The sequence below is a fragment of the Stigmatopora nigra genome, chromosome 23 (assembly GCF_051989575.1).
Source record: "Stigmatopora nigra isolate UIUO_SnigA chromosome 23, RoL_Snig_1.1, whole genome shotgun sequence".
In the NCBI taxonomy this organism is placed as follows: Eukaryota; Metazoa; Chordata; class Actinopteri; order Syngnathiformes; family Syngnathidae; genus Stigmatopora; species Stigmatopora nigra.
Window position 1 is genome coordinate 4,545,574 of NC_135530.1, and position 27,883 is coordinate 4,573,456.

At 41.4% G+C, this 27,883-nt stretch overlaps 2 long non-coding RNA genes across 2 annotated transcripts in view; one reads left to right on the forward strand and one right to left on the reverse strand.

The window, feature by feature from the left end:
* The first annotated feature begins 216 nt into the window (after window positions 1-216).
* LOC144181384 (uncharacterized) overlaps window positions 217-27,883 on the forward strand; it is a 50,498-nt gene continuing 22,831 nt past the window's right edge. The window contains exons 1-2 of the long non-coding RNA XR_013324669.1: window positions 217-283; window positions 24,590-24,685. This is a non-coding gene — a long non-coding RNA (uncharacterized LOC144181384). The remainder of the gene's footprint in view (window positions 284-24,589; window positions 24,686-27,883) is intronic.
* LOC144180947 (uncharacterized) lies at window positions 16,812-20,764 on the reverse strand. The gene is made up of 3 exons (XR_013324573.1): window positions 20,607-20,764; window positions 17,223-17,444; window positions 16,812-17,132 (listed from the first exon to the last, which is right to left on the reverse strand). It is a non-coding gene; the product is annotated as an uncharacterized LOC144180947 (long non-coding RNA).

Consider the following 27,883-nt stretch of genomic DNA (forward strand, 5'->3'; position numbering starts at 1 on the left):
GCCTTTTCTGTTTTCCAGGTTAACAGTCACATACATCCACGTGAAGGATAAGAACTGTCCGGTACCACTCTTCAAAGGTCAAGCAAAAGAAGGTAAGGGCTTAATATAAGATCCAAACACACACACACATGCACACATACTTCGAGGCGTGATAAAATGCATTAATTGGTCTATGTTTTTTTTAATAATCTGCCTTTTCTGTTTTCCAGGTTAACAGTCACATACATCCACGTGAAGGATAAGAACTGTCCGGTACCACTCTTCAAAGGTCAAGCAAAAGAAGGTAAGGGCTTAATATAAGATCCAAACACACACACACATGCACACATAAACTGCATATAATTGCAATTGTAAATGAGAAAGTTGTCAGACCAGAAAATGAATCCAGAAGGCAAAGTGGAACAAATATTCACCTGAACATCTGTTCTTATGGAATGCAAAGGGGATGACTGCACATAAATGGCAGCCCTTTTTGGTGGTGGGCCAGTAAAGAATAGCCTAGAAATGAGAGTTATTTTCATAGTGTGACAATATGATATCATATTATATGCCATTACAACATTTATGGTCATTTTTATGAAAACGTGGAGCCAACAGCCAAATATTTTTCTGCTTTCCTCTCTCCCTAATTAATACTTGACCTGTGTAACTATTAACTGAAGTCAACATGGTTTATAACTTACTCTTTCCTATTGTCACTTATCTTACCCATTGGTTAATAGGCGTATATGGTCTCTATATTTCGGTAAGGTTATTCGTCAATAGCTTTTAACAACAACCCAAACTTGAGCTTGTTTTGTATACTTTTTTTTTGGAAGTACTGCATTTTGAATATTGTGCTTCTGCCACCAACAACGACGCTCCATTCTTTTGTATGTGACACCTCGATCGTTTACTGCAGAGTCAATGAGGCGGCTTTTAGAGTTGGTGGAAGTGACACTGAAATAACATTTTAAAGGTGCCTTGCCTCTATAATGGGACACTTGGAGAGAGCTAAGTGAATGTTTTGGCAGGACACCATATTTGCAGTGTGCCAACAAGGCCCAGAAGCTTTTGGAGCCAATCTTTTAAGGCTTTTTTTTTTTTTTTTTAAATCCAATAAAACTGACAAAGGAGTGCCATGATATACTGTAACTTTAAAACGCTCCTATTTGTTGTTTTCGCCTTGCATTTTTTGGCCCTTCATGGAGTCTTTCATAAGCATGTTATTTTTTCTTTTGCTGCTTAAGACTTTTAAAGTTTAAAACTAATGAGTTTGGTTTTTTCTGGGTGAAGACAATTGAAAGAACAGAAGGTAGTTGCTTTGATTAATAAGCATCTGGAAACCATTTTCTTCCTTATGCTGGAATTCAAAATGGCGACGTCGCCCGTGTTGCTCGGCACCATTCCACGATTACATTGAGTATGTATGGGATACCATGTCTGGGTTGGTATGAACGAACGTTGCATAGGAGAATGTTGCAATGCATCATTTGTATGTAAATCCCCTCAAGAGCTGGAAGCATGCAGTTAAAAGTCGTTTGTTTCCTTTCCCAAACACTCTGCGGCAATGTTTAGAGACGAAAAGCCGATGACTCGAAAGCAGATGAAATTGCAAACAAGGGGAATTGCTCACATGAGTTGAGATGCAGGCCTCCCATGACTGTTATCCCCTAAAAAAAAGCAATGAGCACCATTGTAACCTGTGACTAAGCACCCAGTGAAAGGCCGGAATCCCCATCGCAGACTATGTACCGTATTTTCACGACTATAAGGCGCACCGCATTATAAGACGCACCCTCAATGAATGACAGTTTTTCCATATATAAGGTGCACTGTATTATAAGGCGCACTGTATTATAGGGTGCACTGTATTATAAGGCGCACTGTATTATAAGGCGCACTGTATTATAAGGCGCACTGTATTATAAGGCGCACTGTATTTTAAGGTGCTCTGTCTATTTTGGAGAAAAAATAAGACTTTTAAGTGAGGCGTATTGTCGTGAAAATACGGTAATTGCGATTGACTTCCAGGTATGAAGTACTCAGTACACAGTCACCTCTAGAGTCAGCCGTTGTTGATGTTTTGGATTTTTTTGTATAAAATCTTGCAGTGGGGGACGAGCTATATGATGGAAGATTTTGTAAACTAAGATGGCATCTCCATATTTTACAGTATTGTTTCAGTTCAGACGTTTGTGTTTTTTTAAATATCCGACAGTGGTGGTTTTTCGTTTTTGGTTTTCAGTTTTTTCCATATATAAGGCGCACTGGATTATAAGGCGCACTGTCTATTTTGGAGAAAATTTAAGACTTTTAAGTGCACCTTATAGTGGTGAAAATACGGTACCTCTAACGAACAGCTCTTCTGACTCACATATTTGCCGCTACAATCATATCGTCCACAGTCCGGATGAAAGAACAACTATTTTGCCCAAGGCCGACTTGTTCACTTGCTAAAGAAATATACCACTATAATGCACCATTTGACTTGATGGCGATCCAATGAAGTCGAGCAGTCTAATGAGATTGGGATGCCTCAATAAATTAATTAAGAAGTCAATAAGTTCCACTACTAAGCCATGCCCCTTAGAAGAGGTTTCCACGCCACTAAATGTAGAATGAGCAATTTTGCTTGATGAGTTTATTGATTTGGGTCAAATGAAGTATAAATTATCTTATGAGCCAGTCACAATGTTATGACTGATATTCAAGCTGTGAGTTTAGAAACATGTATTTAACCTAATTTGGCCTCTGTCAGTGTAGAGTGTTATCCTTCAAATAGGCAATGAGTCGTGTTATTGAATCATACATTTTCATTAATGCACTGATTTTATTGCACTTGCCTGTTTCTGAAAGCCATTTTCATCCTTAAATGTACATATTTTTTTATATATAACATACAGTGGTCGGCCCATAGATGTGTCGTGGAATTTGCTCGCTCTTCCCGAGCTTGCATGGGTTTTCTCTGGGTACTCCAGTTTCCTCCCGCATCCTAAAAACATGCATAATAGGCTGGTTGAACCCTCTAAATTGCCCTTATCTTTGAGCGTGAATAGTGCGCTTAGCTCTAGCATTTTTATAGCTAGCTAGCTATTTTGATCTACAGCAAAATCAAGTATTAACTGAAACCACACTGCCATCTAGCATTTATATAGCTAGCTATACCGATTGATCTATTTTCATAGACAATTTTGACAACACAGTCAGTTCAGCTATCAGAACATCTATTTCAACCTTATTGGGTTGTTCTTTATTGCCCATATAAAGGGTATTAAAAGCCAAAATAGAGTTTCATCATCCAAACAGTTGGCTCCAATGTACACTTTTGTCATTTCTGAGCTTTTGACCCTCAAACAGGCAGTTCTTCAAAATGGTTGTTGCAGTGCTATACCAGAATTAAGGTTAATGTCAGGAGTCGCTGGATCGCCTCTCCTGACATGACGTCACGGTAGTTATCAGCCGTGGCTAATTACGTGATTGGATTATTTTTGGTATTTAAGCATTGTGACTTTCTGTAGACGCCGTTGGATCGTCTGATTTCGTTCTGGTGTAGTACTGGTTTAGTTCTGGTTTCGTTTCCTGTTAATCCTCGTAGTCATTGCTGTTTCCATGACGCCCCGCCGCATGTTGTTTTCGTTTGTAATGAGTGGTCAAGCTAAGTTGTTGAAGTTATGTTACCCCGTTCAATAAATCAACCTACAAGAGCTACAGACCTGCCTCACCTTTCCATTCCTTCGGCGACTCTGCATCTGGGTTCAACTTCCCCTCCGATCGCCTCGCACTTCGCGGCGGCGATCGTAACAGCACGATCCAACCCAATATGGACCCAGCGGAGCGCCACCCACGCTCGCGCCGACGCACTCGGCGACGCAAACCATCCACCTCGAAGACACCGGACTGCTTGGAATGTATAAGTAACCCCTCAGAATCGTTTAGGAATTTTGTAATGAACACACCGTGGTGCGGGGCTCTCAGGCACATCATTGCTAGAGATGAGCCGCAGCTGGTAGGAGAGTTAGAGCCGCAGCGTACTCATACGCCCCACCACTGCTATGCACGTCGCCCTGGGAAGCCTTTACCGTTTCATCATGAGGCCCAGGTGCGTACAACCACCAGAGAGCGCCCAAGTTATCTTATGCCTATGCCCAGAGGAATTGATTCACCATGGAGGGAGCCTGAGGATTCTGGTCAGGAGGACATCGTTGAGGAAATTGATTTTTTCGCTGGCGTTTCGGAATCCGATGATGAATTCTTTGACCAATTCGGACCCCGAGACCTTCCACTGGAGGAGGATTATCCCGATTGTTCCCCCGATAATTCCTATTACAAATACCCCGACCAGCAATTGCAGAGTGGGCTGGCCACCAATTGTGGGGCGCGGCGTGGTGGCGGGGGTGCTGTGCAGTCCTCCCAGAGGAGGCGCCGAGCGCCACGCCGTAGAGCGAAGCGAAAGCAATGCCTGGACACACTAACCACTGTCCAAGTTACGCGCCCGCCCACGTCCTTCCAAGCTCCCTTTCCGCCCACGTCCTTCCAAGCTCCTTTTCCGACCACGTCCCTCCAAGCTCCTTTTCCGACCACGTCCCTCCAAGCTCCTTTTCCGACCACGTCCCTCCAAGCTCCTTTTCCGACCACGTCCCTCCAAGCTCCTTTTCCGACCACGTCCCTCCAAGCTCCTTTTCCGACCACGTTCCTCCAAGCTCCTTTCCAAGTGCCCGAAGTTACTCGGCCGAACACGCCTTTCCAAGTGCCCGAAGTTACTCGGCCGAACACGCCTTTCCAAGTGCCCGAAGTTACTCGGCCGACCATGCCTTTCCAAGTGCCCGAAGTTACTCGGCCGACCCCGCTGTACCAGCAGCTCCTAAGGACTATGCAGCCCTCCCCGTTCCAAGTGGCCGAAGTCACTCGGCCGACCACGCTTTTCCAAGTGCCCGAAGTTACTCAGCCGACCCCGCTGTACCAGCAGCTGCTAAGGACTATGCAGCCCTCCCCGTTCCAAGTGCCCGAAGTCACTCGGCCGACCACGCCTGTCCAAGTGGCCGAAGTTACTCGGCCCAGCGCGCCGTTTCAAGTGCCCCAAGCTCCTGTGCCAAGGCCACGCAAATTACTCCCGTTGCCTTTGGGGTCGCCGGTCGCACCCGTACCGAAGCCACGGATCAGGTTTCTGGTGACGGACGGCCATTCTAACACCGCTCTCCCAAGCACCGCTCTCCCAAGCACCGCTCTCCCAAGCACCGCTCTCCCAAGCACCGCTCTCCCAAGCACCGCTCTCCCAAGCACCGCTCTCCCAAGCACCGCTCTACCAAGCACCGCTCTCCCTAGCACCGCTCTCCCAAGCGCCTGCCCGTCCTGCGCCTGCCCGCCCAGAAGTGGCGACGATGCTCCGGCGCTCGATGAAGACGGGGCCGGCGACGTCGAGAGTGGTATTTCGCCGGAGTCCCTGGAAGATGGGACTGGCGACATCGAGAGAGGCAATTCGCCGGAGTCCCTGGAGGAAGGGGCTGGCGACGTCGAGAGAGGCAATTCGCCGGAGTCCCTGGAGGAAGGGGCTGGCGATGTCGAGAGTGCCAATTCGCCGGTGCCCCTGGAGGAAGAAGCCGGTGACGTCGAGAGAGGCAATTCGCCGGAGTCCCTGGAGGAAGGGGCTGGCGATGTCGAGAGTGCCAATTCGCCGGTGCCCCTGGAGGAAGAAGCCGGTGACGTCGAGAGTGGTAATTCGCTGGTGCCCCTGGAGGAGGAAGCCGGTGACGTCGAGAGTGGCAATGCGCCGGAGTCCCTGGCAGTAGGGGCTGGCGACGTCAAGAGTGGTAATGCGCCGGAGTCCCTGGCAGTAGGGGCTGGCGTGGTCAAGAGTGGTAATTCGCCGGAGTCCCTGGAAGAAGGGACTGGCGACGTCGAGAGAAGCAATTCGCCGGAGCCCCTGGAGGAAGGGGCTGGCGACGTCGAGAGTGCCAATTCGCCGGTGTCCCTGGAGGAAGAAACTGGTGACGTCGAGAGAGGCAATTCGCCGGAGTCCCTGGAGGAAGGGGCTGGCGACGTCAAGAGTGGTAATTCGCCGGTGCTCCTGGAGGAAGAAGCCGGCGACGTCCAGAGAAGCAATGATCCGGGTTCCTGGGAGAAGAGGGCTGTCCACCCCCCGAGCAAACAGGGTAAGGTGCCCGACCGTACTAAACTTCTAATATTTCCTGAAGGCAGGCAGTTTGGCAAAGACTTAAGGGTCCAACTGGGATGCCTGCCGGACCGACCACCGCCTCGTCTCGTTTCTGGCCGGCGCGGACGCCCGCCGGATCGACCACTGCCTCGTCTCGTTTCTGGCCGGCGCGGACGCCCGCCGGATCGACCTCAGCCTCGTCTCGTTTCTGGCCGACGCGGACGCCCGCCGGACCGACCACTGCCTCGTCTCGTTCCTGGCCGGCGCGGACGCCCGCCGGATCGACCACTGCCTCGTCTCGTTTCTGGCCGGCGCGGACGCCCGCCGGATCGACCTCAGCCTCGTCTCGTTTCTGGCCGACACGGACGCCCGCCAAACTTGCCACTGCCCCGGCTTTTTTCTGGCCGACACGGACGCCCGCCAGACTTGCCTCTGCCCAGTCTTGTTTCTGACCGGCACGGACGCCCGCCAGACCTGCCACTGACTTGTCTCGTTTCTGGCTGGCGCGGACGCCCGCCGGAGCGACCTCTCCGTCTGTTCTTGGGTTGGGGTGGAAGACCACCGGACAATTCTAGATCTCCCACCCACCCTCCCTGCTTGTTCCCGTTTCTCATGTTGTAATTGACCTTGGGACGTCTAGAATCCGTCCCTTAGAGGGGGTGTACTGTCAGGAGTCGCTGGATCGCCTCTCCTGACATGACGTCACGGTAGTTATCAGCCGTGGCTAATTACGTGATTGGATTATTTTTGGTATTTAAGCATTGTGACTTTCTGTAGACGCCGTTGGATCGTCTGATTTCGTTCTGGTGTAGTACTGGTTTAGTTCTGGTTTCGTTTCCTGTTAATCCTCGTAGTCATTGCTGTTTCCATGACGCCCCGCCGCATGTTGTTTTCGTTTGTAATGAGTGGTCAAGCTAAGTTGTTGAAGTTATGTTACCCCGTTCAATAAATCAACCTACAAGAGCTACAGACCTGCCTCACCTTTCCATTCCTTCGGCGACTCTGCATCTGGGTTCAACTTCCCCTCCGATCGCCTCGCATTACGCGGCGGCGATCGTAACAGTTAATAGCCCTTTAGGAGCAAAGAATCGAAGCCGAATAATCCCATTATAGCAGATTTCAGTTGGAGTTTGCTCAGATCAGTGTGCATCAGAAGGGACACTTGTGGTAGAGGTTTTGCAAAGGGCAAAGCGGCAAAGACAGATGTTGCTTCTGCTGCTTCTGCTGCTACTGCTGCTGCTTCTGCGCACAGATGCTCCAGCTGCTCCGATTGCTCCGCCAAGGCCATCATACGCTCTCCCCAACACAATCTTCCCTAACACAACAGAGTTATTTGCTGTTTCGTTGCACTTTGTTCCCCTGGCTTTATTCTAATGGCTTGCAAATGATCTCTGGCTCACCTTTCCTTGCCTTGTCAGTTTAAATGACTGTGTAACTACCAAACTTGTGGAGTGGAAAGTGAAATCATTTAAAGATGGAGGGATTCTAACCGTATTCGTCTGCAGAAATTCCTCCCCGAAAACATTTTTATCCTTTGGCAGAATTGCTTTGCAAGCACTCAGGTGTGCCTGTTCAAAGTTGACTTTCTTTCAGTAGGTGGTCACTTCTTTTCAAACGATTTGGCCAATCTTTGCATGCTGTTGTCTAGAGGTCCATTTTTGTTCTATCCCTGAAAGTGGCCTTTAGTTTTAAAAGCTTGCAATTGTGTCTGAAAATGTGAAAGGGGTAAAAAAAATAATAATAATAAATAAATAAATCAAACGCAATGTCTTAAGGTGCTTCTAAACTGCACCTTTCATTTGTATATATTCATTTCACTACATATTTTTAGGATTAGTAACACCTTATTGGTGGACTGACTTTTGATAGATGTACTAAAACAGGTTTTGGTTATTTATTCAAAACTTTATACAGTAAATATTTCCTAGTTTGGGGTATATAAACTGCGCTTTAATATAAACAAAATATTCATTATGTTTGCCGTTTTGCGTCTTTTTCAGCCTTTTAGGATTTCATAATTGTCTCAGTGGTTTGTTTTGATGTTTTGTACTTTGAGTGTCATTCATTTGACATATCACCTAAAAGACCCAACCGGTCTTGCAGTGGTTCTTTTGGGATCAATTCCCACTCGGTAATTTTGAGTACGGATGGTTATCTGTTTCTATCTTTGTCCTACGATTTACTGGCGACCAGTCTAGGGTATGTCTTGTGATCTCAAAGACGAGGTGAGAAAATTCGAAAAAAGTTTAGTCCGCAGATAAATGGCCTAACCTTCTATCATTAATGATACGTTTACACCACGGAACAGTGAGGCGGGCAGAAACCCAGCTGACGGAGGCAAAGGGCCGTTGAGAAGGGGAGGGGAGGGCCGGGATGAAATATAGGACAAGAAGAGCCAGGGGCCCGTAGTAATTAGCCATGAAACAACGGGCCGAGTCAGCCTGGTTATGACTTGACACCTTGGGCCGTCTCTCCGTGCCTAACTGCGCTGCGGCGTCCGGCTTAAAGAGAGATCGCTGGTCTGGCGTGCCAGTAAAACCGCCTAATGCTTAACGGGTTGTAGCAAATGTTCGCTAAAGTTGAAGTTGCTTGAAACTGTTTTTTGGAGCTGTGGCAAGAGACTTTTTGCATTGAAAAAATCTCAAAGGACACCATGTGAAAGACTTTTTAAATTTTAAACCATGTTGTTTATATTAACAATAGTTGTTGTAATCAACGTTTTATCAGTAGAAATGCCATAAACCTCTAAAATGACTCCAACATTTTAAATTTTTCACACTGACCTAATGTCACCAAAAGTTGATTTCTGCAGACTTTGAAAAACTAAGTCATGTCATGTTTTTAATAGCATAATTTTATGACTTTTCTCCAAATATGACTCTAATATCCTAATATATAAATGTTTTTTTACGTCGCCAAAAGTTGATATAATACAAACCAACAACGTCCGGTTCATGATAGACAAAAAATAACAACAAAATGACCGTTTCACAATTGGAATCTCGTTATAATATCATCCATAATTGAACTCTTATCATATTTTGATTGTAACCTTGTGATAGTTCCATTTGAATCTCATTATATTCATTTTTCCCATTGAATATTACATGACATGACCTTGCAATTTCCCGCGACACACCTGACCTATGCTCACGATGGGAAACACTGACTTAATGGTTACTTGAAGTAGAATAAAATCATCTAAAATCTCTGAGAAATATCCATTTCATTCAAAGGAAAGCAGAATATTTACCTCTTCTAAAACATCTGCACTCCAAAGCTTCCATCTTTCCCAGAATGAATATGCTTTGTGTAGCTACTTAGTTCAAAACCGACACTTTGGCCCTTTTCAATCCACTAGAGAGTACGCATTATCGCAGCAACTCTTCTATAAACTCCCTTCTCAGGATCACGCCCAATCCGCTCAGGTAACCCTCACATCTTCCCGCCTTGTGTTGACAAGCTCTTCATTAGAGTCTTTGTCCTGGAAGAGCCCGCTACATAATTAATGTCTCCATGATGGATTACACGAGAGCCAGACGGCAAACAGCGAAGAGGTCAGGCAGGAAATAGGAGGATTGATGCGAAGGCTATTTTTTTTCTTCCCCTCTCGAACACGCCTCCCACGTGTGTTCCTTTTTGTAGCGGCGGTGAAAGTGCTGATTAGAAAAGTCACAATGTTTACACCGACCGTTCTATGTTGAGCGCTGGTGAAAATTAGTCCCACGCGTGTGACCCCCTTTGTAGCTTTTGTGTGATGGAAGACGGCCATCTTCGACGGTTCTGGTGGGCGGGGCTCTAGGTCGACAACGGTCATTAATCAAGGGCTTGGTTAATGACGGAGATGGTGCTGGGAAAATTCAAGTTGAATGCGTTCTACTTTTTTCGGAACACTGAGGAGACAGTTTGGTTTTTAGAGGTCCAACACGAACGAGGAAAAATCTGAGTCATTAGAGTTCAGTAACTTTTAATGTACTTGAATACAGTATTTTCACGGCTATATGGCGCACCACATGAAAAGGCGCACCGCATTATAAGGCGCACCCTCAATGAATGACACATTGAATTTTTTCTCCATATATAAGGCGCACTGGATTATAAGGCGCCCTGTCTATTTTGGAGAAAATTTAAGACTTTTAAGTGCGCCTTATAGTCGTGAAATTTTACTAACTTAGTCACAGAAGTATGACGATCTTAGGATAGGATCATTGAGACAATAAGAGTGTTGTAGTTGGCGTCCAGTCACTTGCAGAACTGATGTGGCTGGGAAAAACACAAAAACAATGCCCAAACAATGTGGATTTGGATTACGTGAAATTATGGAAGTTTCATTTGTGATTGACATTGTGGCCGGAAGAAGTCAGAACACGGATGCCTTCATCCCTGAATATATAGAAATTCTGAGTTTTTATGAATTTTTAATACAGCTTCTGGTGCTATGCTCAGAATCAAGTCTTGCCCAAGACCAGAATTCAGCAAAACTCATCTTATCTCAGTATTTGAAGGTCTTTTTTAGCAAAAATTCTGGCCTTAGATTAATCTTTTGGAGTTCTTGTTTTAGGGAATTTTTAGTCTGGTCTCAGTTTATCTTGGTCTTGATTCCAGTAAGTTTTGCGTTTGTCTCTGTGTTGTGTCAGGCAATACTTGGTCTCATTTCGGTTTTAGACTGCCAAAAGTCTTGATCTGATCTTGATTTCATGTTGTGCAACTCTTGGTTTTGTACCTTTTTGTCTACATCTTGTCTCAGACAATATGCCATCTTCAAACATGTCATATTTTCTACACTAGTTTGGTTTTACCATGTCTAATAAACAAAATATGAACCTTATTCATTCTTAATGTAACCCGTGGCATAAAAAGTATGGACAAGTACACAGCTCACACACTACTAGAATATTAAACAACACCAAATGTCAATCAAAACTTAACATAGAATACATTGTAGACCTCTTCATTGAATCACTGTTCTAATTGAGACTTGTTCTTTTATGACTTGCCTTCACTGGGAATGTCGAGGGTTTTTATATTTTATAAAAAAAATAGGGCAGATTTGCAGGTACTGTACGCCAGTCAGCTCCTTGGCAGTTGTAGCCATTTGCATACAGATGAATTTCCTCGTGTGGCACTCACTCACTGTAGATGAGGCGACTCAATTGAACATTTATTTGGACAAGTAATAAAGCCCTGCCACTCTGCTAATTCTCGTGCTGATTTTGCCAGCTGTACATGATGTTTTTCTTCCCCTTTTTACTCATCAATGCATCCTTTCCTTTGAAAAAAATTGTAGTTCTCAGCGAAAGAAGCTGTCTTTTTTTACAGTTTTTCTTTTTCATGAAAAAGGCATACTTGCCGATGCTAATCTTAACTCAGAGTAGAAACGGACTATTTCCAACATTCCAGTGACACTATCAGTCCAAGCTCAGAGCATGCCTCATGTCTAAAAAACTGATAAGGCTTTCACACACTGATTTTTTTTTTTATGTTTATTTCTATATTCCTACCTTGAGGATAGTAGAACGGAAGGTATAGTCAAATATTACTTGTGTTTTCAAGCAATAACCTTTATGAATATACGTTCATTTCAGTTTTAGGTTTTATCCACTGCGTTGTGATACATTTTTATGATAGAAAAATGTTCATAGACCACAAAATATAGAATATTACAAGGGTGTTAGACTTGGGTTGGTTCGTAGGCCGCTTTAACGTCAACTCGATTTCACCTGGGTCGCACCATTTTAGATATAATATTTAATTTTTTTTTAATAAATGGATTAAAAGAACTGGATGAAAAGCCCTGAATATTCCTTTTTTATAGATCTAAAACAGTTTATTTTTGCTTTTTTATATATTTTTAGATTTTACAAAATGGTTTTTTATACTAAAAACTGAAAAAAAATGATAAAAAATTACAATTATTGATTTAAAAGGGGGAGAATCATTAAATTTGATATACATCTATACTCTTCATTTTCATTTGATCTTAAAACCGAATGTCAGAACTCATGATTTACTTTTCCGGGCCACACAAAATGATTCGGCGGGCCAGAATTGGCCCCTGGGCCGCCACTTTGACACCTGTGCTATATAATATGACATTTTGCAGACTATAAATCACACTTTATTTCATAGTTTGATTTATTCTGCGACTGATAAAGACGACAAATACTACTGCTGCTGTTCATTTCAAAACAAAACATCTTTCAGCCCATTTCTGACAGAAAAATGTCTTCATATGACAAAATTGGCCATTAAAATTTGGTCATCACTGCATTCTTTCTTGTGTTATCCTGAACACAGACATTTGGAACAGTACACATAACTTGAGTCTATTGGGATAACATTCTATTCTAAAAAAAAAAACACTTCTGAGTCCATTTTTCGTTCCGTTTGGCCAACGATGACCGGACGAGACTCTTATTACGCGCCGTTAATTGGACACGGCTTCTTTTTAAAAGCAATTAGCCGACAAGAGTCTCACATCAACCTGAGCTTGCTGTAGGCAAAGTTTATTTTCATTCTCCCCCACAAAAAAATAATAAACACTTTGACACAGCTTCTTCCTGGAAGAAAACAAATTAGTGAAGATCAACATCATTTTTTTTCACATTATTATTACCGCTGCCATCTTTTTGACTGCAGAAGAAAAGCGTCTCCAATAAATATCCAAACGCAAACAATTATCCGTCATTTTCTAATGTGTGGTTATAAAGATGGATACCTGTAAAATCACTGGCGCGTCCACTTGTGGCTTCATCATCTGCCAAATGGCAAATCACGCTTAAAATCAGCCATTTGAAAACAAATAAACGAGCACTTTAAGATTAAGTCGCTTTCAGTCATCTTAAGAGAAAACCTTCCATTTCTGGCTCCAAAGAGATTTGTACCTCAATCTAACACTCAGTTGCTATGGAAACCTTCTCTGCGTATGTGCACCTGTGTTGATTCTCTCTGTTTTTTATTTTTTAAGATGTACTACTCTGATCACGGTATTTGAACAGGAATAGAACAACTTGCATACGCATTGGCGTAAGATTACTGGTGGGAAATTCATGCGCTTTAGAAATTTTCACCAGATTGGTCCAAATTACGAGTAATTCAATGATCATAAAGATTGAATTATTTGTTTAGCGATTGTTAACCTAATCTGTCAACACATGTTTTGTAATGTTGATCACCTCTGTCATAGTTTAAATAGGATTTGTTTCTCGTTGTTCCCTGCAATTGGCTGGCTACCAATCATATTCAGGTTGCGTCCCCACCCCCGTGCTCATCATTGTTGGGGATAGGCCCCAGCACCCCACGCAACCTGTGAGGATAAGTAGTACAGAAAATGAATGATCAATTTACATCAAGGGTGTCAGACTCGGGTTGATTCCCGGGCTACATTAACTCTATTTCATGTGGGCCGGACCATTTTAGAAATAACATTTAATTAATTTATTTATTTTTTATAAATGGAATAAAATAATTTTTATTAAAACCCTAAATGTTCATTTTTTATAGATCTAAAACAATGTTGATTTGAGTTTTTTTATTAGTAAGGGAAAATTTGTTTTTCATTGCGAAAGGAAACCAAATTTTCTTTATGTTCCATATTAAAGTGGAAAACAGAAATATTTTTATATATTTTTAGATTTTATAAAATGATTTCTGAACTAAAAACACAGAAAAAATGATTAAAAAATTGCAATCATTGATTTAAAAGGGGGAAAATCAGGAAATATAATATACATTTATAATCTTCATTTGAATTCGATTCTAAAACAGAAAGTCAGCACTCATGATTTACTTTCCCGGGCCACACAAAAGGATGCAGTGGGCCATATTTAGCCCCCGAGCCGCCACTTTGACACCTGTGATTTACATTGTTGCACTAATTTTGTCCCAACCCATATTTGCAGGAAATATGTATAGCCCAGAGTAATATAATCTATTTTTTTCGACTAATTGCACAAAACATCAATAATTCTGCCGTCAAAGTTATCATTTGTGGCCCTACTACACCACTTTATTTGATGAGTATAACAGCGCCTTTTCAAGGATGTCATAAGTGTTCCTTCTCAGAAATGTTGTTCGGTTGTTTCACCCGTTTCCAAGAAATCCACACGAGATTGCACCAAATGATGTTCTTTGTATAAGTTTGGATATTAAATATATTATTTTTATTCCTGAGAAACCTATCCTGCCTATGAAATGCTGAGTGTAAGACAACAATCCTGATTGGCTGCTAAACCACCCAGCAATCACCCTACCACGTATCTACTTTTTCATAAAATCTAGTGCTCTTTTTTTTCCCCATTTCCTTAGAAAGTCGAAACATCCTAATTTAGATAGCAAAACAATTAGCGACGCTGCGTGTGGTCGGTCAATTAACGAGTAAAGGGTGACCACTTTTGTTTTAAAGGGAAAAATACTGATTCGCTTGGAGCAGTTGCCAGGCAACCAGTAGATACTCCAGTAATATTATGGACCCATAAAGCATTCTGACATACCTCCCAAATAAAAGCAAAAAATTATTTATTTTTTGTTCTTTTTCAATACAATGAACTAGTAAGGAGTGACTTAGTTTTTGTAACTCTGCTATTACATCACCTGAAGGTATTTTTGTTTTGTTTTTTTTGTTTTTGCTGACTTTAAGCCTGGCTGCGAGCTTCTGCCTGTTTCCAGTCGGTAATTAGCAATGATATGAAAGAAAATAGCATCAAATTATTCATTCATCAAGATGCTGAATGAAAATGACAATATTCAGAAAAAAACAATGCAAAAACGGTTAGTGTGCGGCCATTTTTCTTTCTTTCAGCAATTGTATTGACATTTTAATAGGGGTGGATATATATATAGTAGTAGAATGTACACAAACATAAAACAAATGTCTCCAAAACATACTCCTAACCCTAACCAGGAAATCAGCAGGTAGCAACATACTGTCTGGCGAGGACTCGGCTTTTTAGCTCATGCTAATTAGTAATACATAGACGAACAATGATGTCATCATGGCGTAGGTTTAAGACATGTAAACCTATGAACTCCTTCTGTTCCTAGCAAATTGAACAATGGATCTTTTTGCCTGTTTGTGAATCTATGAGCACTCCAGCAGTTTCCCGGTTGATATTTTTGTCACTTTCCCCAACCCTAACCTTGTCCAGAGCTTTCCACGTCACCATCTCTTGTCATTTGTGACTGCCACCAAGCCCACACAACAAATATGGTCGCCGATTGTTGAGAAATTGAATCCCTCCAACCTCGCCCAAGCCGAATTTTGTTCCCCAAACAGCTTCTCCTTCCACCGAATGCAAATTACTGCAGCAGAGTTTTGAGTTCCCTTACGTACCGTGTTCTCTTTAATCCTCACAAACCTACAGAAGAAAACTGGAGCTCCTAGTTCATCATATTGCAATTTGCAAGTCCCTCCGCCACTGTTTAATTGCAACCGACCAAATCCAATAGGCTTGATCCTTTAGGGCAGATGTAAAAGCATGCATCTTATCTATAAATCAGCTTCATAGGGCTGATGAAGGCAGCCATGGCAGTTATATAGGATCCCAGGCCCAATCGCCAACCCGCTGTGAGGAAATGGACCTGTCGGAGAGGCTGTGAAATAGTGCGACCTGCCATGTCACTCACACCTCTGCCCGCTTTTATTTCATTATCTCATTAGAACACATTCTGCTAGCGTTTGTTTGATTGTTTTAATGTACGGATGGGCTTCTCCAACTCTACTTTTAAGTGAATCATTTGTAATAAAGGCTACATTTGATTACCTCATCCCCCAAGAAGCGCCTTAAACCACGTCTTCTTTTATTGATTTGGGTTCCCGTATCAGTGCCGTGCAAAGTTCCCCGCCGCCTTAAGTCCGGCATTTAATTGAAGCGTGCCGGAGGCTAACTGGCTCGATCGCTCTGACACGTCAAAAAGCATCAGTCAGTTAAATGGGGCAGAGAGATGGAGAGGCGGCATCGCTGCCTCGGCAGCAGCCGCCTGCAGGCTGTGACCTTGCGGTGAGATTGAGCTTGAAATGTCTTTTCTAAACTCGTCGCTTCCACGGAAATTCCGACTTCTATTTTCAGCCAGAAATACACTGGGGAATTGTGGTGGTGCTGTTGTTATTGTTGTTGTAGTAGTTTGCCTTGTTTGTAAGCGGTGTATTGTCTTAAACTAAGCCGACAGTTTGGTGCCAACATTTCCGCTCAATAATGCCGTTTTCTAGGATAAGTCAGACTTTCAAAATGAGGCAAAATCAAATTCCCCAACTTATTAAATTGTTATCCACTCTGATGGAAATGGGAATGAACTAGACTAGACAAATCAATGACTTCAATAATCTATTGCTGCAAACTTATTACTTTACTTCTGATTGGTTAAAAAATGGGACATTGGGATGTGTTTTGTTTTAGTTTGAAATCATTTTCAAGTCTCACAGGAGCAACCAAATGATCAACACTTTGCCTTCAGGTGATGTAAAACACTGGCCTAGGTTGCCGTATTTTCACGACTATAAGGCGCACTTAAAAGTCTCACATTTTCTCCAAAATAGACAAGGCGCCTTATAATCCAGTGTGCTTTATATATGAAAAAAATGTGTCCTTCATTGAAGGGTGCGCCTTATAGTCGTGAAAATAGAGTAGTAAAATTACTACTTTATCACACTTATGTCACATTTGTTGCCATGTCCATGGCTTCAACTGACCCAATCACAACATTCCCTGCCTTCCCTCATTTGCTTTTAATTACAATTCCCCGCTATCGCTGACTAGAAAACTAGGCACAATGATTCTTCCATAGATAGTTGCCATAGTAACAACTCTGATGCGTAGTAAAAAAAAGTTCCTTCCAGATGAACGTGTGTCGGTTTCCTTTTGTTTCCAAGAAACGCTTAAAGAGACGGCGACATCTTTCCCGCATTTGACGATTTGAAGCTGTTACTCGAGTTGCCGTGACGACAAAAGGCTAGCAAAATCTTCACTTGCCTTGATATGATGGAGTAGACCATTTCGCAGTGCTTGCAAAGTGGAGGGAAAACACAAAACATGTTACTTTCTCCAGCCTGGAGGCAACAGCAGGGGCACAGAATGGGCACACAATGAACTACCTGTTCCTTGGCTTGCACACCTCACATGGTGTAGCGGTCCAGTTCCAGCCTCTGGCTTCTATTTCCCCCCTAAGGTGCAACACGAAGCGCTGTGGGCGTTCTTGTTGTTCCCGCGGCCAATTGACTTCACTCTTCTTGTTGTTTGGGTAGTGGAGAACCATCCACAAGTCGCCTAGATGAAGCTTTTCCTCAGTGAGACTGGATAATTGCTTTCACCAGGACCTTGTAGTGAACAAAAGACCGCTTCAACCTTTAATAGAAGACAACCAACCCAACAATCTATTCGATAATGAAGCAGAACTGCTTATTTAAAGTGAAAGCGTGGCAATAGCGGTAGAAATAGTCACATTTTACATTGTTCTCATCAACAAAAGCAGAATTGAACATATTTTTGCCCTTCTGTCAATGACAGCAGGCTGAAATGAGATTTCAAATGCAACAGAATGATTCCGTATCTTTGAGTCACTTCCTATATTATACATAGGATTGACATCTATTTTATTAGGCTGTCTGTAATTGGTTTGATTTGCTTCTGTTAGTCCGGCAGATTCTATTCTTCTATGACCTTGCAGAATAGTGTGACATCTAGATAAATCAAAGGGCAATTGAAGACACTGCATGTCTCCTCCAATTAAAAACGGCAGCCTTAATCCTAGATAAATAGTCCAAGTAATCTAATTCCTAAGCGTAACTGTTCAAACAGGCAATAAATCCCTGTTTTTTTTCTGCCTCAGTCGCTTCTTCTTTTGACCCTCAACCCTGACCGTGTTCCAGCCTTACCCGGCGAATGCATGCAGGCGCTTGTTACCCTTCCTGCTGTGTAGTCCTGACCTTTGCTGCCTTGCCTTGTCACAGTGCTATCACATTCAAATCTGATGCTATCGCATGCCCAAAGCGGGAAGGCGCCATCTGTCTGGATGCTTTTAAAAGACGGTCGGTCTGTGCTTTTTGTTTGTTCACTTTGTCTGCATACAACTCCAGGGTGTAACAGTTTACATGGTAGTATTGAACCGTTTCGGTTTTGCGGCTTTGGTTGGGTTTTGTTCGGTAAAATTAATCCCCCCCCCTGTAACATGGATCAATAGCGTGATAGAAGTGCTGTGTGTGGATCAAAAATCTGTGCAGGCATGAAATATAGTACAGTATGAGGATTTTTGTTGGAAATTAAACAGATTCAGTAAAAGATTATTACAGTGGTACCTCGACATATGAGTGGCCCGACATACGAGCAGTTTAAGACACAAGTAAAATTTTGGGCAGATATTTATCTTGAGATACAAGACAAGTTTTGATATACGAGTAGACAAAGGACGCGAGAGGCTGCTCATAAGAACATCATGGACACTGTCAACTGCCTTGTGTAATGTCTCTGGTCGCAACTCCTTCTTTGTAATGTCTCTGTGAGCACTGGGCGGAGCGTTGCATTCTTTTCAGTGTTTTTTCTTCCCCGTTGGTCAGTAAATAGATACTACTTTTCGCTGGCAAGTGGTGGAGATTTGTGTGCCACATTTTGGGAATATTTTGAAGGGAATACATACTCAAACAACCCTCGATATTGACTGAAAGTCAGTGTGGAGGCGGGGCAAAAAGAGCCATCCCGAGAGAAGAAAGGTATCAAAATGTCAAACAAAATTAGATTTAAGTTTAGTGTTAGGTTCAATTAAACTTATTTTTGTCTGCATCGTAATCCAAGTTCATTTAAATTTGTTTATTTTATGTTAAGTGTATTGCTGTCCAAAATTAAGAGTTTCACATATATGATTTAGAACTATACGACTTAAATCTTGATAGATAATTTAATATGTTGGTCTATTTGGACCCATTTTAAACACGGACATTGGCAAAAATTGTTTTAATCTGGGAGTGGTTGCCAACATGGCACACTACATTCAACTAATTTAACATAGCTCGGATGTTTTTCTTATTCCTTCAAACATAGACGGCCACTGTTTATTTTCCTCTTTTCATGGTGACATCACAATTTGGCAGGTGGTGCTAGTGCTTATTTCCATTAGGGGGGCTAAAACAAAGAGTTAGGGAGGGGGTTGCATCTACAAAAGCAAATAAACAAGAGTGGGCTTGCATTCTGCTCGGCATAATAGAATTCCAAGTGTGATAAGGCTCTTGTATAACCTCCCACGTTGAGGTGCTGCTGAGTTCATTTTCCCTTGTCCTGCATTTAGAATCAGGCTTCTGGTACAACTTCACGATTGCCAGTAAAATGGTGGGTACTTTTGATGTTTGCTTATTTTGCCCTCACTTTTATGAGGAGGAAGCAGGTGGAGGCTACGTGGGTTCATCTGCAACTAATTTTACCGTTAAAGTGACAGCATGGCTTTCTGTCAGGAGCTACTTACGCATGCCAGACTGGATTGTAACACGGAAAAACAACAATTCTAATCCTAATTTGGATTGTCAACTACAGTTGTGCCACTGTTTTACAAAAGATGGCGTTTGCAGCTGACGAGTGAAAAGAGCAACTGAAATGTATTTGATACCTGTATTTGTCCGTATTTTATACGTTTTTTTTTAGCATTTTACATTGTCGTATAACAACTTTTGTACGGTGAAAAACTTTTTATGGAAAACCGATGTCGTTTGAACCATTTTGGCTCTAATCCGTATCATCTCGGTCTGGTAGCAGATGAAAACATCATCGTCGATTGCTAATGTTTTCGCCTGCCACGCTCACATTCATACCAAAGGACAATTTAGAGCACAAGTGTCAAAGTGGCGGCCCGGGGGCCGAATTATGGCCTGTCACATCATTTTGTGTGGACCGGGAAAGTAAATCATGAGTGCTGACTTTCTGTTTTAAAATCAAATTAAAATTAAGAGTATAGATATATATTAAATTTCCTGATTTTCCCCTTTTAAATTAATAATTGTAATTTTTAATCATTCTTTTCTGTTTCTAGTTCAAAAATAATTTTTTAAAATCTAAAAATATATACAAAAAGATAAAATAAACATTGTTTTAGATCTATAAAAAAACTGAATACTCAAGTGCTTTTAATCCACTTCTTTTAATCCCTTTATATTAAAAAAATCTAAATGTTATATATAAAATTTGGAGCATTCAACTGGCCTAGCCTGCATGTTTTGGGGAGTTATTTTCCCATTTAAAAAAAAATAATAATCTTCCTTTTCATTCCAATAGTTCTAATTTTATCATTGCATCGTTTTTGTTTCCAATACACTTTTCCACCAAAATGTAAAGCCCACTAAAAAAAAAAAAAAAAACTGAACCATAACACATAAATGACCCACTCGGTGTACTTCTCTACATCATCCCCACTTGAAGTACGTATCCTCTTGGCTGTAACTTTCAAAGCTTTTTTGAATCATCCTTTCAGATGTATTATCCCTGTTAAGCTTAATTACCTCTGGAGTGCGTGTGTGGGTCATTGTGGGATGGCGCCCGCAGCTCCTAAAGATGAGAAAAATGGCTGCCACTGTACCACACAGAGGATATTTTTCTTAAGAGAGTGTAGATGAAGGGCCAAATGATGAAGAGACACACAAAGAGACTTCCTGGAACCTCGGGCTCATCCGTCCTACAGTGGTCGCGGACCCTTAGCGCTCACATGTCTTTAATGAGCTTCCCCCCATGTTGTGTGTTTGTGTACTAATGCTCAAAGTGGGAGCTTCGTGTGGAGGTTTAGTTCTACCGGTTTGTTCTGTAGTATGGTCTTCCAATACAGATTTTTTGCCATTTTTTTGATAGTTTGATATCTTTTTATCGCTCAAATTCACCCATAGTTCATCCAGAGTTGTGAGACTGCTCGTCCATTGCCATCTACCGTATTTTCTGGACTATAAGATGCATTTTTTTTCATAGTTATGCTGGCCCTGTTTGACTAATACTCAAGTGTGGTTGACATTTTCTTTTCAAAACACCGCCACTCTGTTTTGTTAGTTTTTTTTTCTAGTTATCTAAAGCAAAAGCTTATCTGAAAATGATTCCTCTTCAGCCTGTTTTTCTCCTTTTTACTATTTGTTAATTTATCATAGTTTTTCATCAAATTAAAAATTGCCCTCCAAAATATGCAGTTTATACTCCACTGTGATTTTATAATCTTTAATTGTGATTTAGTTAAAAAAAAGGCCAACATAAAAAATAAAAAAAACACCAAAAATACGAGTGAAGTGAAGCGACAAGCTGCAAACCGTCCCTTGTTTTGTTTTCCTTTTTTTATAACACCCTGAGCCCAATTCTGCATGGAGGAAACTGCATTTAAATCCCTCATTATCCTCGTTATTTGCGCCATGTGTGGAAGTGTGAATGTGTGTCTTGTTTTGTCAGGGCTGCATGTTCATACTTTAAATAAACGGTGGTAGGGGCGAGCGCACTGATTGGCTGACACAAAAAAATCAGACAGTGCCGAAGGCCATCATAGTGCAGTACATTCATGGAGTGTGCCTAATGAGTTTAAAGGTTCAGGCGGTTGATTTCTTGTCAGCTGATGCTGAAGGCCACCCTGTTTTTGCACAGGTTGGCAACCATGCCCTCTTAGATTACACGGGGAGGTGCAATCTATGTTTAGCACGTTTGCCCTTAGAGGCATCATGGGATAAACATGGAGGCGGTCTCTCATCACCACAAACAAGAAGAAAAGCAGAGGGGCTCCCGCCAGGTACTAAAGGGCAGATGCAAAGAGACGACGGAAGTTTTGACACCGTCATTTGCTGTACGTTTTATCTCTAAAAGACACGTGCCTCGGATGCCTGATTCATTTTACGCTTCTTGTCATTACAGTGGTACCTCGACATATGAGTGGCCCGACATATTCGAGATACGCGTCAAATTTCGGGCAAATATTTATCTTGAGATACGAGATTTTTTTTGATATATGAGCAGACATGGGCACTGTCTCTCTCCCTGTAACTGCCTTGTGTAATGTCTCTGGTTGCAACTCCCTCTTTGTAATGTCTCTGCGAGCACTGGGCGGAGCGTTGCATTTTTTCTGTGTTTTTTACGCCGTTAGTCAGTGCGAATGGCGGAGCTTGTTCGCTAATACGAGAGGAGTATATACTACTTCTAGTTGGCAAGTGGCCGTGCCTTATCCTATTGTGAGGACATTTGTGTGTATCATTTTGGGAATATTTTGAAGGGAATACAAACTCAAACAACCCTCGATATTGACTGAAAGTCAGTGTGGAGGCGGGGCAAAAAGAGCCAAAAAGAATGGTATACAAATTTTAAAAAAAAATAGAATTGAATTTAGTGTTAGGTTCGATTAAACTTATTCTTGAGTGTGTCTGCATCGTAATTCAAGTTCATTTAAATTGGTTTATGTTATGTTACGATAGCATTGTCGTGCACCTTTAGCTGAAGGACAACATTTACTAGGGGTTGTAGTGCCTAACAGCTGACATTACTAGCAGCATACTTCCTTCTTCTTCCTATCTCTCCCCTCTCCCCCGCAGGTTTGGCTTTTTTTTTGTATCATGGTGTAATTAACCACGCGACGGGGAGCAGCACAGCATACCACTTCCAAGCTCGACCCACAGCAGCGGCGTCACGCCAAAACCATCTGCTCTCTTTTCATTTAGTAAAGAAATTAGTACATGTAAGATAAAGTGGATGTTCGTTTTTTGGCGGGGGCAACATTTCCAGAAGCACCTTAGCATGCGTTTACGTTTGTTTAAACTACAGTAAATATCCATTTGTAGGTTTTTATGTTGATCATTTATGGGAATAAACATGGGGTTTCCCATCTAATAACATTTTTGGACATTTTACCCACCATTTTGAACTATAATCTGAATTTGGCATCACATTTTCTCCATGGAAAATTCCTATTATTCACATTATTGATATAGTATCATTTTTTAATGTCTTAATTCAAGCTACAAGAAGACAAAGGACATCCAATCATAGCTAAGGACAATTCAGAGTGTCCAATCAGCCTACCGCGCATTTCTTTGGAATGTGGGAGTAAACCGGAGTACCCGGAGAAAACCCACATAGTACCAGGGGGAACATGTAAACTCCACCAAAGTGGACTGACCTAGATTTGAACCCAAATCTCTCACCGTGAGGCCAACGTGCTAACCACTCACCCACTGGGCCGCCCCTCGACTCAATGATTTATTCATTAAATGTTGAAGCCAAGGTCTGTTGATGCCATTTCCTCAAATCGCATGTGTTGGAATTCAAAGTTTTCATAAATAGCCTGAGGAATCATGGGTATTTTTTTCCTTTTGATTTTTTCGACAGTCTCTTCATATCTTTTATTGTGGTTGATGGCTTTTTGATGAGAAATATTTCAAAGTGTTAACTATCAAATCATTTTTTTTCCAAATGCTATTCACAGTATGTGTCTTAACGCCCAACGTAGGTTACGTCATGCCGGCGTCCGATTGCACAATATGATTCAAAACCAACATTCATTCCGGAGTTTCAGCATCTCCGCCGAGTCAAAACAGGATGACAATTTATCCCCTTCCTTTTGTAAAGGCGCCACTCTCTCTCAGGGCGCTATTGAAAAGATGCTCCGGGCTTTCCCCCAGCATTGCACCAAGCCCAGGGGCCCCTGGGAAATATTTTATTCAGGCAGCGCCAATTTTTGTACTCTGCACACTCGCAATGGCGCGTACAAAGCAAAGGATGTTTTTTTTGTATTTTTTTCTTATAGCAAATGCTTCTTTGTCCTATATCAAGCAAGAGTTCATTCGTATTCTGACCAATTCTATTATTCAATGTGCAAATCAGCCCAGTTACTTTGAGCTACCTGACCTGTTTTAACCCCAAATCACAAATGGAGTTCTTCATTTTCTTGCTAGCATACTCGCATACTAGTAGTATCATATCGTATTCAGTTTGCCATAATGGTAAGAGCTGTAAAACGTCTTTCTGGATTGTGTTTACTGTATTTTTACGACTATATGGCGCACCACATTTAAAGGCGCAGTCTCAGTAACAAGTGCTATTTCTGTATTTGACTCACACACACAAGGCGCACTGCACTAATGCACAAAGCCAACATCTTAAACATACACCACCTTAAACATACGGACACACTAAAATCATGTTTTCAAAAAGGCAACAGAAGCAAAACTAACCAGTACTTTTTACTTAGTATTTAAGTAGAAAGGCTGCTTGAGGTACAGACAGTAAATAGTGCCATGACAGCACAAAACCATGTGGCCAATGAATTTAATTATAAAGCAAAACATGAGCGTTAAAAAAATGCTCCAGTGTTTTGCAATGTCCACAAAAGTTTTTTATTTGACCTTTTTAAAATGACATGCTAATTTTACCTGTAGAAATGTTAGTGTGGAAATGGATGGTTTCCAAATGACAGCATTTTTATGTAACTACTTAGAAGCCTGATAACTAACCATCCTGATTTTTTTTCCAGGTTTCTTGGTGGAAGGAGACATAAGAAACTGAATAGGAGCCCACAAGGACCTAAGTCCGGCACCCATCTGAAGACCATCTGATTTGACCCATAAAGGTACGTGATATGCTCATTCATGGGGTAACACCCCACACAGCTATCTGTTAGCCAAATTCAAATTTTCCACATTTAAATGGAATACCAAGAGCCACTTTGACCCCATTTTTTGAAGATAGCGTGAGCCAAATTCGAACTCCCCCAACCTTAGAACTGCTAAACAAATATGCATACAACTTATTCCATCATGTCAACAGTAGGTCAAAATAGAATAACTCTACAATTAACATGGTCAAGACAAATAAACATGCAAACCACCTTCGGTCTTCCATCACATTTTCCTTTATTTTATTTTTATTTTTTTTACACTACCCAAGGAGCAGTGATTATGCCGCCCACACTCATAGACACACATACACAAACACCCACACACTATCTATCCCGAATGTTCTGCCTCATTAGACTAGCGCACGTGCCAGAGCACCTTGTTCTCCGCCTACCCTCCCAAACAAAGACCCTTACTGGAGTTAATGAAGCGGAAGTCCCCTGGTATTGTGAAGGCCCTTGAATACATTCCCGGGAATTCTCTACGTCTCGACTTGTGAGGGCGGATAGTTTGAGACGGTGTGTGTCATTTGCTTTGAGTCATTACAAGGTGTGAATGTCATATTTCACACTTATTGCCTTTGTATAGCTATGAGGAAAATCCATTTGACTTAATGACAAGGCAATTTAACAACAACAACACACAAAGGAGACGTAGCATCCAACAATAATTTATAGGTAATTGCAGCCTTGTAGAATGTTGAAATGATTTTGACTTCATTTGACCTTTTCTTTAGCCAGTTTGATTGGAACTCACATAATAGGAGGGGAAAAGCATTCAAGTATTCTCTTCTGATGTGTATAAATATGAGTTGTTAGCATTTGGCGGGTTTTGATTGTCATCCAGTTCAACTTGAATTTTCGAGTTTAAATGGACTCATTGATAAACCACAACAAAGTTATGGTTAAAACTAAAGCAAATATCAAATCCAGGATGCTTCAACAGCGAATGAGCAAAAAAATGCCCTTGCTTTAGTCCTCTAACTTCTAACAAAATTGAAAATCTTTCAATATTTACACTCATATTTTCAATATTAACGTGATCATATAATAGTTGTACATACCGGTCAACCATTGCCCAATTTTTTTAGTGCAAAAATCATTTTTTAAAATCTAAAAATATATAAAAATGTTATGTTTTCCGCTTTAATATGGAACATAATTAAAGAAAAAATTGTTATCTCTGGCAAGAGATTTCCCCTTACTAAGACAAAAAGCTCAAATAAACATTGTTTTAGATCTATAAAAACTAAATATTCAGGGATTTTAATCCAGTTCTTTTAATCCATTTATTAAAAAAAAAATCTAAATATTATATGTAAAATGGTCCAGCCCAAATGAAATCATGTTAACGTTAATGCGGCCCGCAAACCAACCCGAATCTGACACCCTTGTTTATACTGTACGAAATAATCATCCTAAATGCCTGAAGAAAGAATGGTTAGGTTGGAAGGATTTGTTTTGTTTTTGTTTTTGTCGGCATTGGCAACGGATTACCATTGTCTTGTTTGTGCTCTTAGTTGCAAATATTGAACGCTCAACCAAAGCTTGTGTTGCCCTTGAACTTTCAATCTGATGTCCAGAATGGAAGAGAAATGATTTCCTTGAAACTAAGCTGTGCTATATTACCCAATAATTGGAGAATGGTGGAGCCATCAGCAACTGAGACTTGTCCAGCACCAAAACAAGGCTTTTCTATTATTAAACTCATTTCTCTTGGGTGCCGAGTAATGAGGGTTTGAAGAATAGGAAAAAAAAGAAAGACGGCGGACATCTGGTGGAAAGCTTTTTTTTGTTGTCTTTTTTTTAAAAACATCCCTCAGGTGAGGTACTCACTTATTATAGAGCACGAAATTGCCTAATGTGCTTATTCCTGGTGCTAATGCAGCAGGCAAACAGGAAGCCAGTCTATTGCTCTCCAAGGGAACGGTACAGCACAGTAAGACCTGTAAGCAATTCGAAAATAATTAGACGGCAGGGTTGGAATAGTAGCTGAAATGGTCTTGGCTGAATTTTGCTGCCTTTATACTCTGTTTTTAAAAAAAAAAAATAGCTTGAGAAATTTTGACAGATGGGCCGGGTCAGCACAAGATACGATACATATAAAAAAGTGCATCCGTTAACAGTACATATGAAACATAAACAGAAAATAAGGACTAAAGTATTAACATACTCATCACTCATCATTAAAGTAAAAAGTATAAAGTACAAAGTAAAGTAAAAAGGAATGTATTAAGAAATATTAAAATGTAATTTTTAAAAAGATGGGGGGGCTGTAAAACATGGAAAATAAATAAGAGTCGGCACAGCTACTGCCACTGGCTTCCGTGTGACGACGCCATCTTGGAGAAAGAGAACAAAAGAGAAAAAAATAAAATACATAAAATAAAAATAAAATACAAAAAATAAAATGTGCTCTTTCTAAAAATCCGAAATATGATTTATAATGATTTAAAATAACCAAAATAGATTGAAATTTCTCTGCATGTCCATTTCAAGCAAAATGACAACACTATTGTCATTTATACTAAATTAAATGTTAATATATTACGGCTAAGCTAAAACAGTCAACGATAAATATTCCACTGAATCAGAGTTAACAAAAGTTGGCCATGAAAACATTAATTTGTGCTTTCACTAGTTGAACGTTTGCATTTGTGTGACCTCTAATTGATCCAATGCGTTTTGGCGGCGGTTGGGAATATTCCCGATATTTGCGCGTCTTTGTCTACGTTAGATGAGTCGATATGGCTGTGCCTGCCTGTCAGTTGACATTAGCTGTAATTACCCGAAAGAAAAAAAACCCGGGATATTCCCCTGGGGCCGATGCACACGCGGATAACACAACAATGTGTTTATAAACATTCAGACAATGCAGCCTCTTAATTGACTCCTCTTGTGGCGCGTCTTATGTAGTGGAAAGCAACTTTTGACGGGTTCGCTAGCCATCTTACTGCAGGCAATGACGCCCCACTTTCTTTTCTCCCAATCATCTTCAAGGAAATGATATATGATGCGGCGTGCCGGCGCTTAAGTATGCCCGCATGCACAGCGGACTCAGCGTGGGTCGGAATTTCACTTTCCTATTTGCATTAATTTACGCGCTACCCAGTGTCTAGGCCATTATGTATGCAATTAACCAAACGTAGTTCA